The sequence below is a fragment of the Bombyx mori genome, chromosome 22 (genome assembly GCF_030269925.1).
Source record: "Bombyx mori chromosome 22, ASM3026992v2".
Taxonomy (NCBI): domain Eukaryota; kingdom Metazoa; phylum Arthropoda; class Insecta; order Lepidoptera; family Bombycidae; genus Bombyx; species Bombyx mori.
In genome coordinates this window covers 5,971,609-5,989,528 of record NC_085128.1, presented here as the reverse complement: position 1 = coordinate 5,989,528, position 17,920 = coordinate 5,971,609, and the positions used below count along the sequence as shown (strand labels likewise).

The 17,920-nt window shown below is 35.4% G+C and overlaps 1 protein-coding gene across 2 annotated transcripts in view; it reads left to right on the top strand.

The window, feature by feature from the left end:
• LOC101743047 (bifunctional heparan sulfate N-deacetylase/N-sulfotransferase) overlaps positions 1 to 17,920 on the top strand; it is a 103,670-nt gene that overhangs the window by 25,278 nt on the left and 60,472 nt on the right. Inside the window, exon 1 of one of the 2 annotated variants that reach the window (XM_004931907.5) lies at positions 16,594 to 16,840. The exons of the other annotated variant lie outside the window; for it this stretch is intronic. The gene's annotated coding sequence lies outside the window, so the exon portion shown is untranslated. Of the gene's footprint in view, positions 1 to 16,593; positions 16,841 to 17,920 lie in introns of those variants that run through there. 2 annotated transcript variants of the gene reach the window in all.

The following is a 17,920-nucleotide window of genomic DNA, read 5'->3' as shown; positions in this document are numbered from 1 at the left end:
GTTACGGGTCAATCCGACGACTCGGTGATGGTTCCGCGACGGCTACGATTTCCGGATCGTACTCGTTCCTGCCATCATAGGTTCATTTCGTGTTCAACGCTATATTTGCTGTAAACAAGGCTTCGTCTCGATTTTATCATGACTCGACAAGGGTACAACGGCTAATTTAGTCATGTTTTGCGTGTTATTAAATCTGTGAAAGGAGCTTTTGAAATAGATGAACAAAATCTTATACGAGTATGCCTACTTGTAATTGGATTAATAACGTAAGTGAAGAAAAGTTAAAAGAATTTAAAATCGCGTTTAATTTGTCAATTTTAGAATTTTCTACACATAAAACATTACACAGTTTTCATGGGTAGCTTAGTTTGAATACCTCTTCTAATCTTGTGAGTCCACACGGCTAGTCAAAACAACCATGCCTGTTTCTACCGTGAAGCAGTAATCCGTGTCGGTTTGAAGGTTGGGTCTGCTGTTGCACTACAATAGTGAGACTTAGAACACGGGTCTGAAGGTGAGTGGCGATACTTACGTTATTGATATCTGTGCGCTTCGGTAACCACATAACACCAGGCGGGCCGTGAACTCGTCCACCTAAGCAATAAGAAACAATTAATGTACTAAAAATGCAAAAGTACAATAAATTGCCGTATTTCTAAAAGTCTTCGTGTCCTTAAGAATAATACGCCTGGTGTACTAGTGCCGGGTGATGCGAATATGCCAGGATTTGAATCTCGCATGTGGGTTTAAATTTTTCATCATATGAGTATAACAAAAATCAAACCCGCAAAATTATTATGTTCTATAATTCTACCATTCAACAAGCCAACCGGTGTCCTCATTTAGGCTCCTCCAAGTATGAAGCAATGTCACATACATACATCGATTAGGTACATATTGGAGTCGAATAGCAACTAAAACTTGAATTTGAATATAACGAACTTGACCACAAACATAGAAAAAAAAAAAACTTCGCGACGCGTATGAGTTCAATAGTTCCGTGTAGCAGTCCCAGATATAAATCTGCATTTATTTGTTATATGAATCGTAGACGTATTTAGGGGCCCTTAGATACCTTGCTGAGCAAGTTACCCGTGTCCCTTTCCGATTATTTTGTTTTTTCCATACCCTTTAACCTTTAGATCTAAAAACTGGCCGTACCTGAACTCGTACTACTACTATACAACAATTCTCACTCAAGATCAATGCTATTTAAATTCATATACACGATCTGTAATTTTGTAAAGATTACTTTCGTCATCTTATCAACATGCGAATGCTATTGCACGAAAATGCCGTGGGTAACTGAATATTCAGTCGTTCACAACAATGAAGTGATTTACTACTTTGTGATGCGGCGTGCGTCCGCGCCGCCCGCTCTTCCGTTGTGCTGTATGCCGTCGATTTCCATCATACATCACTTCAGAACAATCACGTCATGTCATAATCAAAGCGGATTTTCAGACGACTGCTTCCTCTCATTTATCGTTGAGAAACATACATATTTTACTGGTGGTAGGACCTCTTGTGAGTCCGCGCGGGTAGGTACCACCACGCTGCCTATTTCTGCCGTGAAGCAGTAATGCGTTTCGGTTTGAAGGGTAGGGTAGCCGTTGTAACTATACTGAGACCTTAGAACTTATATCTCAAGGTGAGTGACGCATTTACGTTGTAGATGTCGATGGGCTCCAGTAACCACTTAACACCAGGTGGGCCGTGAGCTCGTCCAACCCATCTAAGCAATAAAAAATAACATAAAACTATAATTGCATTTCACACGAAGAACTGCTAGTCTTAAAGGTAAACACGGTAGAGGTCGCTCGGTACAGAGCACGTGAAATTTGCATGCGGAATGAGATTTGTCATCCCGCGTTTGGATGTGGGTGGCTGAGACGGGGCTTACTTGAACCTATTTTATTTACCGAGCGCACGTGACGGACTCGGCTCAAGACGCAGCCGGCGCTGAACCGCTCGTTTGTCACACAAAATTACCTACAGCAAGAGACATTACTTATCATAAACATTTAATTATACTGAATTTCTGTAGTCTCGCAGATATTGAATCTCATTAAGGAGTATGAGATAATTTTTAAGAGTAATTTGTTTGTAGAATAAAATAGAAAAGCAACACTTGCCGGTAATTATTAAAAAAATATGAAACCTTAAATATTTTGTCTCCGTAAATAGAAGAGAGGCTATTTTCCTTCATTTGTTTGCTTCGGGTCGGACCTACTTTTCAATTCCGAGCTTAATTAACTGTAAGCTGGTGGGAAAAAATATAGATACTTTAAAGGTGACGCTTGTGTATGAATAATGGTTTAAACAAAAAACTCGCAAAAGTTTAAATTCTGCACTTAGTGTGTGAAACATGAGGACTACAGATCTTTGTTGAAAATTGAAATTAAAATAACTCGTTTTTAAAATTCTCTGCACGTTTTTCACAATATGTCACAATGAATTAGTCTAGTGATTCGGTAAAAACAATTTTTAGTTGGGTAACCTTTTACTTTGAGATTATAATCTCATAACGAAACGTCGGTCTGCTGGATGGCGAAAGATCAAAGATTCGAAATAATGCGACTTGATATTTTTTTTAATTGTACTATTTTCATTCCTTTTTTATATCTATTAAGAAATTATAAATGATTTGATGAAGATAATGTGGATATAATTTTAATACATGTAATTTTAACTTATCACATGAAACACATCAAGATGCAATTGAATATGCAATTTCGAATAGGGCACATCTCTGAAAATGTAAAATTTTCAGGAAATGAAAAAAACGGATTATTTTTTAAAGCGGTGTAAAATTTAAAATATTTACTTTTGAAATATATTTTAGTGTTATTTAGTGTTAATTAGCAATTGAAAATTACTGGAATTACTATAAAATGGGCGTAGGTAAGCCTCAAAACATTTTTACATGTATTTATTTCATTTTACATGTATATGAAAAAAAGTATGTGACAAAATATGCGACATGTGTCCTTTTCGAAATTGCATATTCAATTAATATGTTGGTGTTTGCACTGAACTTTTATATACCGAAAATGGAAGAATTAGGATTGATGAAATTTACGATTCCTATTTCTGAAAGAAAAACAATATATGTATTATATATAGCAAATGGAAATACAACATAAATTTACAGTATGTTATTAGTATGCTGTCATGCAAATGCTGTTCGGAGACTATCGATTCATGGCATCCACTAAATAGTTGAAACGCGTACAAATTTGAAGTACCCAAAGCAAAACGTTATTGCTCTGAGTCTATTGCCTGTTAGAACGTATCCAGATGTAGGCGGAATAGCAAATATGTAGACGCCTATTTTCTTTCATTAAGTCGAACATATTTTAGTTATATTGTTATTAAAACAATAATATGTCGGGTTTGATCGTCAACCTGAAGCAAAACTTTTTTAAACGAATAATGATCTATTTTAATGACTTTCGATGTAAAAATGTATAGCTTCACCTAATACATAAAATCAAAAAACTTTTATGACAATGTTGAAGAGCGACGTCGATATTCACATCCGACATGTAAATTCTCTGCGGAAACTTGCTTGCAGGAAAAAGGTCAAAACTTCTACTTTTAATCCATACTAATTTCGACATCCTTTTCTATGTATACCCGTATGTTATGTTAATATAATTATTTAAGCCTATTTTAGTTTTATTAAACACGGCATCGTGATATATGTAAATTAGGAAGTAATCTAATTGCGTTCCACTTTGATAGCTCTTCAAGAATGACCTGGTTTGTCAAAGTTAGTGACAGTATTCGCGTTTCGATGTCTTATGTGCTGTGGCAATAAGTTAACAACGAGTGGGCCTGAGTTCCTCTTTTATTACATACTAACTGTACCCGTCCGCTTCGCTGGGCATTTAAAATTAACATTATTATTTCTCACCCCCACAAAGATTCTCATCATTAACGCTCCCGCGACTGATGAAGGGAGTCCAACGCTCATATAAATATTAGCCTATCCATTAAGTACATGTATTTTCTACATGGATACCAAGTTTCAAGTCAATCGGATGCATGGTTCAGTAGTTATAACGGAACATTCGTAAAAACCACTTTAATAGTTTAGATGAAATCCAATCAAAAATCTATTTACGATAGGCAGCGGCTTGGCTCTGCCCCTGGCATTGCTGAACTCAGGTGGGCCGTATACTCGTCTGCCTATAAGGGCAATAAAACATAATGAAATAATTGAATAAATTTTAATTGATTTTCGGAATATTTTGATCCATATTTCGAGTCTCCGTGATTGTCTCCATACGAGTGTGCCTGTTTTTTTAATATTCGAATAATAACTAACACTTACATAAACTTCAATTAATTTCAAATTCAATGCTCACTGGAACTCTTCAATATTTAATGGTTGAGCTCGTGCATTTAAATGGTATATTGGTTGTTATCGTAATGGAGCAGTCAACCCCGAGAACGGTTTCCGTCGTTATTGACTCCCGTTTCTTGTTTAAATGGTAAGTCGTTGCCTTAATAAACACATTAAAGACACTTGGTATTAAAATAATAGCATTTAATAGGAAACGTTATAGTTTCTCGTTCCAGGGGTAGGTAATTGAATAAACAACAAATGTACAATGTCACTACAAAATATAGTTTAAATGAATGTTAATTAAAAATGCATCATGCTATTTTATACATCTTCGTGTTAATAATCTGAATACGAGGAGAAAAACACTTTCCTAAAGATAGGAAGTAAATAGATAAGATAACAATATGTACCTACTTTTCCCACAACGTTTGAAGGCTAATTATTTAGATCGTTGGTTATTAATTTTCAAAATATTACACGACGCTGTCACGAATTATGATTTTTATTTTTTAGAACTTGAAACGAATAAAATCGTGTAATAAAAACGACATAGTTCAATCATTAAATTTGCGCGAATATTGGTACTGGAGAGGAGTATTGCGTGTCTGAATGGCTATGCACTACCACCTTCTCGCCTACTGCTGCTGCGAAGCTGTCTTGTATCCGGATCGTTGAGGGTAGACCTGGTGAAGCTGTTGTACATTACCTTCTATTATTTTTGCGTTCCATTGCGATGCGAGCGATATCCAAGGTAACAAGGGACATTTAATTTGTATACATGACTTTCAGTTACCTTTATTGTTAGGTAAGCTTTGAGTTCATCTGCCCTCGTACAAATTAATTCTAGTTTTCAGTAACACTTTTCAACTTAAGGTCCATTAAAGTTAAACTAACAAGTTTCATGTAAGAAAATTCTTTGCGCGATCTAATAAACTATCTCGTTATTATGGTCAGTCCATCCAGATGACTCCAAGTCTATGACACATAAATAACTATACATATAAAATTAAGTTATACACATTAAACAGACGATGTTATGAAACTGTTGTACCTTAGCAGTTGTCAGTGTCTTATATAACTCATGTATAATTAGCAAGCTTTGTATTTATTCATTGTTATTTACTTGATACACAATGAACTCTCATAATTTATTTAACATATAAAAAAGAAATTTAGGTAACAAAACCTTTAAGTTATGAAACTCAAACCCGAAACCTTACAAGGAAAGTATGACGCGCACAGGACGAGCTAGTCAAAACTCATAATGAAATGAAATATAACCCAAAATATCAACTGCGTACTTGAAATTTTATAAATAACATGTCATTAAAATATTGCCCTATTTTACTAGTGTAGATGGTCCATGGATTCAGTGGCTACCGAAGCCCATATACGTACGTATATGACTACCTAAATACTGCACTCCTCCTTAAAACAGGAAGCCGTAATCTCAATTGTATTTGAGAAACGACTGTCCTCCACTTCAAACTGAATGGCACGATTGCTTTGCGGCATGTTGGAATTACCCACTCCGGCTCACCAACTAACTGACTGAGTAGTAGACATAGGTAAGTAGAAGACCATATTTGTTAGAGTACGTAATAATATGTTTATAGAGGTTAAATTTATGGACATTTAATTTCTGAAAAAAGGAGGACAGTCTTATCTAAGACCTTCCCTGTCTCTATCACACCCCGTGAGTATTGAAAACTTTTTGGTGGATGTTCAATTATAATTTTCATATTCTTCTGACAAATCAGTACATAAAACTTTTATTTTACTGGTACTATCAAGGCATTGGGAACATATCAAATTTATATTTGAAATAATATATGTCGCAATGTATTCGTAAATAAATCTATGCGCATAAAAATCAGGATGAACACACTGATTTGTGTTTAAAATACCGGCTTACATATAAAATTCACGTTGACCCCGATATTTGGACTTTAAACAATGAAAGCTTTATAACGAGGCTTTATATATAAAGGGTACGGATATAGGTCATGATAATCCGTTTGCAAACGTGTCAGTTGAATGGGCAGCTCAATTTCGACCCTGTAATTAAGGAGTCACCTGCGTGTACAGCCCACTCGACGTAATTGAAGCCTTCAACTTAGCTCGAGTTATATCGGCCCACTACCATTGGACTGACTGTGGTTTGGACCTCAAATTTGAAACGGTTAATAGAACCCCTATCTATTTTAAAATATTTTAAGAACTCGTACATTATTGTACCACACTCGAATTTTTTTCATAATTTACACTAAGAAGTATTCAGGGACTGCGGGAGTAAGTAGTCACATCATTCTGCCTGTTTCAGCCGCGTAGCAGTAAACATGATAAGTATATATGTAATAGCAGGTGGACAGTCATGTTATCTTCATATATGGTACTAGCGACCCGCCCTTGCTTCGCTTCGGAAACATTAAAACACACATGAAACCAAAAAAATAAAATAATTTTTTTTTTTTAAAAAGTAGCCTATGTTCATCAGGGACAATGTCGGCTTCTAATGGAAAAATAATTTTTCAAATCGGTCCAGTAGTTTCGGAGCCTATTCGAAACAAACAAACAAACAAATCTTTCCTCTTTATAGTATTAGTATTAAGTATTATATGGTACAACTCGCTTGCGGGCGTCTCCGTGGAATAGTTACTTTGGGATAACGCTAAATTTTACCTGCGACTTCATTTACGTAGAAGGTGAAAATGTTTTTGAATAATAGAATGTTTTAATCTCCTACCTATGCTGATAGCGTTGAGGTTCTATTTCATCTTCTCCTTGAATAGAATGTTAAGGAGCTATTTAAGGTACCAAAATCACGCTTTTTAACAGACTACAAAAGAGGAGGTCATCAATTCGACCACTATTTTTTTATCTATGTACGTTCACCGATTTTTCGAAAATGCTTGAACCGGTACTGATAATTATTTTTTATTTTATTTTTTGTTCGAAAGGGTAGACTTCCCAAATGGTTCTATAAGCATAAGGATCAGGGTCTGATGATGGGCTCCTGGAGAAATCGAGAAAAATCTACAATTTTCAAAGCCTAACTTGAAGTGATTTGTGTGTTTCTTGTCAATCTTCATATTCTGCGGCGCGCGAACTGGCCGGCCGGCGCCTTGTACCTACGTCATTATTACGCGCTTGATCATTATTTTGCCGCGATGTTATTTTAAAACTGCGATATCTTCTTAGATACTCATTGAAATCAAATGATGTAAAGGGCAAATTTCTTTAAAATTAAATACTTGTAATGAATAACTTATTTATTTGAATAAGGATTAATTTTAATCCCATTCTCACGGATCGTTTGGAACCCCTGGGTCTGCGGAGGGATTTCCGTTCCCTCTGTATTTTGTACCGTATGCTCCATGGGGAGTGCTCTGCGAAATTATTCGAGATTATACCATCATCTCGTTTTTACCATCGCACCGCTCGCCACCGGAGTAGAATTCATCCATAGGTACTGCTTGGAGCCACTGCGGTCATCCACAGTACGTTTGCAGAGGTTTTTTTTGCCACGTATCATCGAGTTATGGAATGAGCTCCCCTCCACGGTGTTTTCCGAGCGCTATGACATGTCCTTCTTCAAACGAGGCTTGTGGAGAGTATTAAGCGGTAGGCAGTGGCTTGGCTCTGCTCCTGGCATAGCTGAAGTCCATGGGCGACGGTAACCACTCACCATCGCGTGGGCCGTATGCTCGTCTGCCTACAAGGGCTATAAAAAAATCATGTTATAAAAACATCTTCACAAATAATGCTTTATTTTATTTAGATGAAATTTGGTTAGCATAAAAAAGATTATAGTGAGTCAATCTTAAAATATAGACATATGCCGTCACTTTTTTTTAGAATTTTTGAAGGAGAAAAATTCTGTCATACATTATTTTAGCGAAACTTGAACCGTTTCCGCAGCGCACGCAGAGGAGGCTCTCACAAGGAAAAAACCCAATTTTAAAACATTCTTTATTAGTGCTCCGCTCTTATTAGCGTGATGTTATAAAGCCTATAATAGCCTTCCTCAATAAATGGGCTATCGAACAACGAAAAAAAATTTAAAATCGGAACAGTAGTGCCTGAAATTAGCGCGTTTAACCAAACAAACTCTTCAGCTTTATAATATTAAAAATAGATTTAAAAAAAAACATCTGGGTAAACTACTTTTAATTTGACATACAAATACATTTAAACACGAAATTACGTTCTGAAACAGTTTTCTTTTAAATTTTAAAATGAAAATATGAAGTTAAGTGTCGTAAACTAAGCTGTCAAGAACAGCCGTAGTATGTGATGATACAATTACTTGGCATAAGTTTCGATTAAGGTCGTTAGTACCAAACTGTCTAGTCCAGATATTACGGATCTCATAACAGTTACAGAAATCGTAGATCGTTCTGCCGATAGAGCAGCAGCATATTAAATGCGAGTGTTGGCGGTAGCGCCGGCGGCCCAACCCACTTGGATTTCAGCCAACATCTACTGTTTGTTTATAAAATTATAATATTAAAACGTTTAATGTCGTCGAACCTTTATTCTGTCCTAACATTCTTAGCTATTATTAGTTCCTTATATATTTAATTTAGCAGGCATTTTTTCAAAGGTGTACTAATTGGTTTGCAAAATTTGAACGTGACAATGTTGAATATTGGACTATTATTATTTTATTACTTTTATTATTATTATTTTTACTGGTGGTAGGACCTCTTGTGAGTCTGCGCGGGTAGGTACCACCGCCCTGCCTATATCTGCCGTGAAGCAGTAATGCGTTTCGGTTTGAAGGGTGGAGCAGCCGTTGTAACTATACTGAGATCTCAGAACTTATATCTCAAGGTGGGTGGCGCATTTACGTTGTAGATGTCCATGGGCTCCAGTAACCACTTAACAGCAGGTAGGCTGTGAACTCGTCCACACTACTAAGCAAATAAAAAAAATAAAAAAATCTTATTCGTGCCGTTCTTAAAATAAAAAGTATGTCTTAAATAAATTCTACAACCGTAAAATTAATTAGAATTCGTTATTATCTTTCCTAAAAAAAGAGATATTGACTCTCCACCAAGTAAACATTGGTGTTTGCGGAAAAGCGGAAGGTTGATCAGAGATCCTCTGCTTATTTTATTATGCTTGGAGTTTTATGAACACACATAATAGGGCTTGAATCGTATGCGTAAACGTCCGTGTTTACGTAGGGCTCGGTAACATCTGGTTTTGATGAACTGAATACTTTGCATTCAGGTTTGCGCCACTTGAAATCGTGCCAGTTTATTTTAAGTGACGACGCCTGTTCAAGATTTGTGCCTTATGCTCAGAGCTATTATGTTTCAGAGCAGCGCATTAAAAGCTTTTGTTATATTTTTCTAAATCAAGATGTCTGTCATTTCTTAAGGTAACAATTTTATCTATTCAAAGAGCTTGGCTTAGCCTAATTTTAGTTTAATCAATTCGCGATGACATTATTTGTGTTCGTAACATTATAATAAGCGGACCCAGTATATGTAGTATGATTTCACTTTCGCGAGAATCACTCTCTCTTAATTGTTCGATTCGCATGGCTACTTCCAGTGTTGTGTGTGCTGTTTTTTTCTTCATTAATTGCTTTGTGTTTTAGAACATATTTTGTTGTATATATTTATTGATCGTTCCTTATACATATTAAAATAAAGTCTTATATGTTATATAATAGCATTCCGAGTGTAACAAAACAAAATAAATTTACATTTTTGACGTGACCGAATCAACAATAACATAATAGTGTTAACTATGATTGAAACATTTTAATAGATTAGAGGATATAAGGAAATCAAAATAAATTGCATTATCGTCTCCGTATCTTGTGTTGTTGTTAAAATATGTTTTAGATCTACATTTGTGACTGGCTTTATGGGCTCTGATAACCATACCTTCAGGTGGGAAATGAACTCGCCTAACCACGTGAAACTCAAAGCAAAAGTGACAAAGTCGAAAAATTTATACAATTACCTTGGTATATGGTAAATTCGAAACAATAAAATGAAAATTACGGCAATGGAAAATCAAAGTCAATGTATGATCCGTATGTACATATAGTACGATATTACCAAAAAATCAAGATTGTAGATATCAGTTAAAAATCAATTGAAACAGAAAACTAATTTTAATTAGTAAGTTAAGTGTTAGCATTCCTTACATTATAAGCTTTAAATGTAATAGCAATACCTATTTAAAACAATTGAAGAAAGGAGAAATTAGTACCTATTTAAAACAAGTCAAAATTGAAGAAAGGAGAAATCAGTAGCCGTTTCAATGGAGTATCTCTGACAAGCACAACAAATAGTAATGAGCTGAAATGGGTTAGCACGCTTCGTCCCCAATGTCTCCCGTAACGACGGCAACTCGACAGTTACTCTCGCAGGAAACAAAGTTTGATTTAGTTGGACGCGACAATCCGTTTGTTGTAATGCTAACGAATCCAATTATAGCTAGCTATCTAATGCTGGCCCAAGTTTCAGAATTAATGTCTTTTGGGATTAAATTTAGCATTTTATGCTACATTAAAATGTCCATAATTCTCATTTCCGTAATTCAAATATGTTGTCAACGTTTTTTTCGTCAATGATTATAGTTCTAAATAATGTATTTTTATAAGTCATTCTTACAGATAACTGCTTATAGACAGATTATAACTACTAACAGATTATAGCTAACTGGTTTTTCCCACTTCAAATAAAAGCCCGTACGCGTATTATCCACCGTCTAGTATTTTCCTGCATATAGGTGTAAAGAGATAGTCTGTCAATGCGATACAATACACCATGTCTCAAGGTAGGCAACGGTAACCGGTTAAAATCAGATGGACAGTGAACAAGTCTTCCCACATCAAATAAAATTGACAAGGAAAATGTTAACAGTTCCTGTTTTATTCATATAGCCTCGAGCTCGGGATAAAATTTTCAAGATATCTCGGTTTCAACACGTCCGCCAGAAAGTCTTACGCGGAGCGGCCCATCGCATTGCCGGGAGCCAGTCGTCAGCTGCTCGCTTGCCTTTACGATCCTTGCACATTTATGAAAAAACTTTAGTCTGCGTTCTTGGCATTGTCACTTTGGTGCGCTAGTTGGAAATATCGTTTATTTAATTTATGCATTCTTGTTCGTTTTTAATTTGCCTTCCAGTATTTGATTATTTGACTGCAACTTTCACCTTAATGGAAAAAAAAGTTCTATTATCTATCTGGTGGTAGGACGTCTTGTGAGTCCGCACAGGAAGGTCCACCACCCCACCTAAATCTGCCGTGAAGCAGTAATGTGTTTCGGTTTGAAGGGGGGACAGTCGTTGTACTGTTAAAACTGAGACCTTACAACTCGTGTCTCGAGGTGGGTGACGGCATTTACATTGTAGATGTCTATGGGCTCGGGTAATCACTTAACACCAGGTGGGCTGTGAGCTCGTCCTACCACGTATGCTATAAAAAAATAATCCAAAACTTGACTTAAACCAATCATATTTTAGTTTATTGGTTTCTGTGAAACGTTTGAAAATGATAATCACAAACTAGCCATTACTGTATTCTAGAAATTAGCATGCATAAAAACTTCGGCTATTATATTGTATGAATTGACAATACGGAAAACAGCAAGTGGAAAACTTTCTGAATTACTGATGAGTAGTTTAAATCATACATACATAATAGACATATCTTTTGAACTAAGAAAAAATAAGAATAACAGCACAGTTATAAAAGTTAATAAGTAACCTCGACAACTGTTCACTTGCTTGCGCTATTTCTTCGCAACCCACTGGTTCGCTATACTTTTATGAAAAAAGTTTTGCTCGTTGCACTCCACTACGGCTTTCGCTTTTGAAAATTCTCATTTGCTGCAAATTTATATATTGTGTTGATCGAATAATTAATATAAACACAAAATATTTGCTGAAACACATACGCCCAAAACTGAATTTATGGCAAATAAATGTATGAGATTTTCACGAGAAATCACGAGTAAAAATCAAGTTTATTAATAAAACCAGTTAGTAAAAAGTAACGGAGAACACCTCCTGTATGTATTGTACATAGAATACATTTTTTTTATATAAGGAAGAATAAGGTTGATAAATGTATAAACATTTTCATAGAGTACGAACCGAATGTGATATTTTTATAACAATATAATCACACTGCGCACGGTAAAGCTTTTCTTTTCTAAGGTCGCACGATCTCACGGCAACGACCACTTCGACTGAGCGGCTTATTCGCTCCGTCACAAAACCCTGAAGCTTATGCACCGGTGTGCTTAGTCCGAACGGCCCTATCTATTTGTGCAGACGTTCAATCAAGCAACGTCGATACCATCAATATTCTCTCCTCTATAAAATCGTTTTTACTGAGCACAAATACGAGTAGTGACGACAAAGGCCTCTTTCATTCCATGTTAACCTCGTTTCGAGAAAAATTCGCTCATGTTTCGACGAAAATTACGCAGGAGCTTTATTATTTCTTTCAACTACAGAGTAATGCGAAACTGTCGTGCCTCGCAGACATACGATTCCGCAAATGGTTGAATTTTAAAAAATTCGTAACCCGAAAATTTGAATTTAACCTCCTCAAGAACCTTGGTACTTGTGTGTGTACGTTTGTTTTTTTTAAATTATTTAAATTTTTTATTCTCCGCCAAAGGGCCACATATATGGACTTTATTTTTAAATGACTATTCACTATGTTTGTTATATTATTTTTGCATATTGGATTGTTTTTAATATAAAATGAATAAATCGCGATAAATAATAAATTAAATTCAGTTTTTAGTAGTACTTCAAAAAATTTATCCCTGAAAAGGTTAAACGTGATTTTTTGTCTCTTTTTAGATAGAACATCTTTATGTCTGTATCCACCATAGGCTTGACCTGGTACATACGATGGCCCGTATATGCATCGTGTATATAAATATTTTTGTCAGAAAACAGAAATACGCCATTGATTTATATAAAGGCTTATTGCAAGGAAAGACGATTTGAATGGAGCAGCCATTATTAGTTTCAGACCTGAAAGCTTTCCGTAAGATGACTAGCACCGTTGCTTCCTCGAAAGACGGTGAAAAGCTTCAGTTGTAATAATAAGAAACTTTCTACGTACGAGTAATGACACAAGCGTAGTATTAAAAGGGGCTAAGATTCTTGGAAACAAAACAGTAAAGTTTTTGAAAATGTATTCTAAAATGAAAGATTTAAACATAAAATTATGAATCTCTATGTGCATTGTGGATTTTAAACCTCAACCCGAATTTCACTGTTCGCCGGCTCATATAATGAACTTTGGGCTATTATTTCGGATAATCCAATTCCTCGAATCTAATAATAGTCTCATATTATATTGCTCCAACAATGTTCCTTTTTTCTATATTGTATCTTTCGTTTGCCTTCCGTTTTCCTTCGTCTGCATCGTTTCATTTTTTCAATCTAACAAATTATAATGCAATTTTCTCATCAAAATGTATCATCATCGATATAACAGTAAAATCCAGTTTATATTGAATAACAGAACATAAAGGAGCAAATTTTAGAGTTATTAAACAGAAAGAAGCTTTGTGTCTCGATATCGCAAAGGCGTTCCACAGGGTCACGACACCCCAAGAGATTTTGTAAGTGGATCGCTAGTTTTTTGGAAGGACGGAGAAGTAAAATTGTTGTCTGTTGCTACTTCGATGCATCACTCGCCACTGGAGCTATGTTCACCTATAGTACCTGAAAACCCGGAGCACATAACATTTGTAATGATCTTTGACGTAATCGTGCGTTACAGGTTGATAGGTGGGAATGCCGTTACACAGTACAACTTCGATCTCATGTTTCAAGGGTGAGTGACGGCATTCTGGTAAGCACCAGGCGCGCGAATTCACCCATTCATAACAGAAATGGAACTAGTTTGATTTTATTTTTTAATTTTTTTATTGCTTAACTGAGTGGAAGAGTTCACAGCCCACCTGGTGTTAAGTGGTTACCGGAGTCCATAGACATCTACAACGTAAATGCCGCCACCCACCTTGAGGTATGAGTTCTAAAGTCTCAGTATAGTTACAACGGCTGCCCCACCCTTCAAGCCGAAACGCATTACTGCTTCACAGCAGAAATAGGCAGGAGGGGGCACCTACCGGTGCGAACTCACATGAGGTCCTACCACCACTAATTATACTGTAAGTATACTGGAGCGACGCTACACGGAGTTTTCTACAATCTGTAATTTGAGCCTTCTCTTGAAGTCAATCGACGACACCTAATCTGAGAAATTGACAGTGGTTCTTCTTTACTATAAAAAATAAATTTAAAACTCATAGGTGTAAAAGCATTCATGCATATACTATTGAATATGACTTGTAAAGTGTTTAGAATTATTAAATAATAAAATTGAATTTTAATTCGAGAGAGCGACAGTGTTTTCTTGTGCGTGCTTTGATTCATACCGACTGCTCACAAAGATAGCGTGAACACAAACTGACATGCAATAAACATACCTCCAAATGATAAATTTTATTACAAACACGATACATTCGTCACATTGTTATCTTGTAACTGAAATAAATTCACTTTCGTTCGCTAATTGTTATGAAAAACGAATGAAGCCGCTTGGCACGTAATACCAATTTATGTTACGATAATAGTGTGAAACAATATACTACTGAGCCGTTGAATTTCATTTAATGTGCTTGCTTTATAACTATCAATCATTTCAAATAAATTTTATAGCTATTTTATTACGAAAACATAGTCAACGCGAGGATAACTCAATGATTTACTGCTTCCTTAAAGTCCTTATTGAGTTTAATAGGCCAATAAAAGGTAGGCCTCCGGGTTCAGTTCCTCGCTTCATGTAAATTCCACGAGATGGTACCGAGCCGACTGTAAAAGTACATCACGTTATAAAATAGTCAATTAAATCATATCAAATGAGTATGACGTTACAAACTGTATTTTATTTTATTTATTGTTATTTTATTTATCTATTAATGTATCTTAATAACCGACGGGGATTATGATCATTACAGTTATAGAAATATGTTACACAAAGTCATCAACGAAGATGCAGACAATCTTTAACAAGTTTTTGTCTAACTTTGAATCGCTTCTAAAAGTGCACATTCACAAAGCGTTTTAAATTTCACCTATTTGTTAAGCTCTGCACTAAATAACTTGCTCTCTTTTTGTAGTTAAATCACAGTCGTAGTTAATTGTTTTAAGTGTTTTAGTAAAATAAAGCAGTCACCATTGCGCCATCGCATTGCGCTCTTCGTCTGTGACCTAATGTTCATTATTTTTCCGAGTAATTTTCCAACAACGTGACTTTAATGTTATTTTAAGTGAACAGCACAAGCTTAGGGTAACTAACGTACGTAACATAAAGGAAGATAAATTAGTTAAATTCACAAACATACGTCTACGTGCTAAAATCCCTGCACGAACTAAAATATTTATTTTAAAGTACAACAGTCAAAGTAATCTTATTCCTTATAAGAATAATAATACTTGTTTATTATTTTATGTTACATGTCAAAAAATTAAGAGTAAATGAATAATTACATACTAAATCGTGCTTGCACTGTCCTAGGAATTGTTTTGAAAGGTAATATTATCAACAACAACAAAAAAGACACTATAGTTTCGCGAAACATATCATATGGTGCGTGATTTGTCAAGTAAACGTGAACATCCCATTAATATAAGGGAACGAATCTTCTGTGCAAGACAAAGAAGCCAGTATCAATATTTATTGGCGTGCTTAGTATTAATCGGGTCGGAGCGTGCCGCTTGTATCGTAGGGGTGGGCGCAACTCGCCGGCACCGAATAGATGGACTGTCATGGTCGGAACGCGCCTAATTTTTCGTGTAAAATAATTTTCCTTGTTCCTCGCTGGATATTTGTGTTCGAATTATTTTACGCTGGAAATCATTCGTACAAATCTAATTAGGTTAAACTCGAAATAAGATAATTGCAAATATTTTTGTTATTCAGGAAATGTTCTAATATAATTCAAAGCAATTCCTCTTTTCGTCTAAAAGTTTTTCAGTGTTCGTGTTAGAAGTCACTCAGTCAGTTTTAAGTGTTAATGTTATGGACGAAATATAGACTTGAGAGGTAAAATAGCTAATTTGAATAAAAGTCGTAGTCCGTAGCGCTCGACTCGTAGCCTCGCCCGCCCTGCGAGCTCGTTTCAGTGATATCCGTAGGTCGGTTTTCATCGAGACTCGGCCTTCACAGAAGCTTCAGTTAGTTTCAGTTCAGTACGCTCTCTGACGCGCGATAGAACGGTGGCATCGCCAGACGCGATCTCGACCGTGATACGCGCACGTAATGTGTGACAATAAGTGTTGCTTCCTCTTTGCTATCTAAATTTTAATGTGTTTAATGATATAGTATTTAACGGTTTTTCTAGCGTTATTACATTTATAATCAACAATATTTTATTAATTATCGTCGTTTAATTAATATCTGCCAATGAAATCTACTTGAAGACGGTAAGTTCTTTTTTTTCAAATTTGTACAAATTACTTAGTAAATTCTAAGTAAAGATAGATTTTGTAATACTTTAGTGTTGTTTCGTTGGCGCACGTTGATGATTTTTATAATTTTTTGCCGTATTTCTTGATAGAATTACATCGAATTTATCAGTTACCATGTCAACCGATTTCCTGATTATTAGACGATATTGAAACAATTTTCTATCCTACTAAATCTGTAAATTTGTAAATAATGATGATACCATTCAGTTCATATTTTTATTTTTGTATATGTTTTACTTTTCATACAAGCGTATTTAGGTACCTCAGCTTTCACATTCACATAATATCTAGCTTATGTATTATTATTTTTTTTTTTTTGAAAACCTTAAATTATTTGTTGTCCGAATATAACCACAATTTGATGTAGTTAACCATGTACGTTTATTATTGGTGGTAGGGCGTACCGTACCCTCGTACGGGTAAGTACCACATTCCTGCTTATTTCCGCTGCTTTGTTTTAAAGGGTAGAACAGCCTTTATACAATATAATTGAGTTTTCGAAATTTTTCAACTTGGGTGACGACATTCAAGCTATTTTTACAGATTCCGGTAACTATTTAACTCCATGTACGCCGTCAGCTCGTTCACACACACCTAAGAAGTATAAAAACTAAATGTTAGTCACCGTTTTGACCTATAAAGATCTATGAAAAATAAATAATATTTGAGCGGCAAAGATTCATTTTCATTTTGTAAAAATTGAGTATCTAACCGCTATCATTTCACGTCGTACAACTTATCGACATCAGCTTTTTATACGATGCTGCTGTTATTTATAGCCTTTACCATAGTTTTTCGGTCCACTACGAACGCTTAGGCTATAAAATTCACCCGCAAAAAGTGCGGCTCTATATCCTTTTCATTCTTTATATCAGTATTCTCTCGATGCCTTATCATAAGTCCTTATTCACATCACGAACGAGTTATAAGGTTTGATTACTTATTTTATTGTTCGTGAAAAAATGTACGTTAATGGCTTAGTGGGTATTTGTTACTTGTAAAATAAATAATAAAATTATTTTATTATCGCTCCTT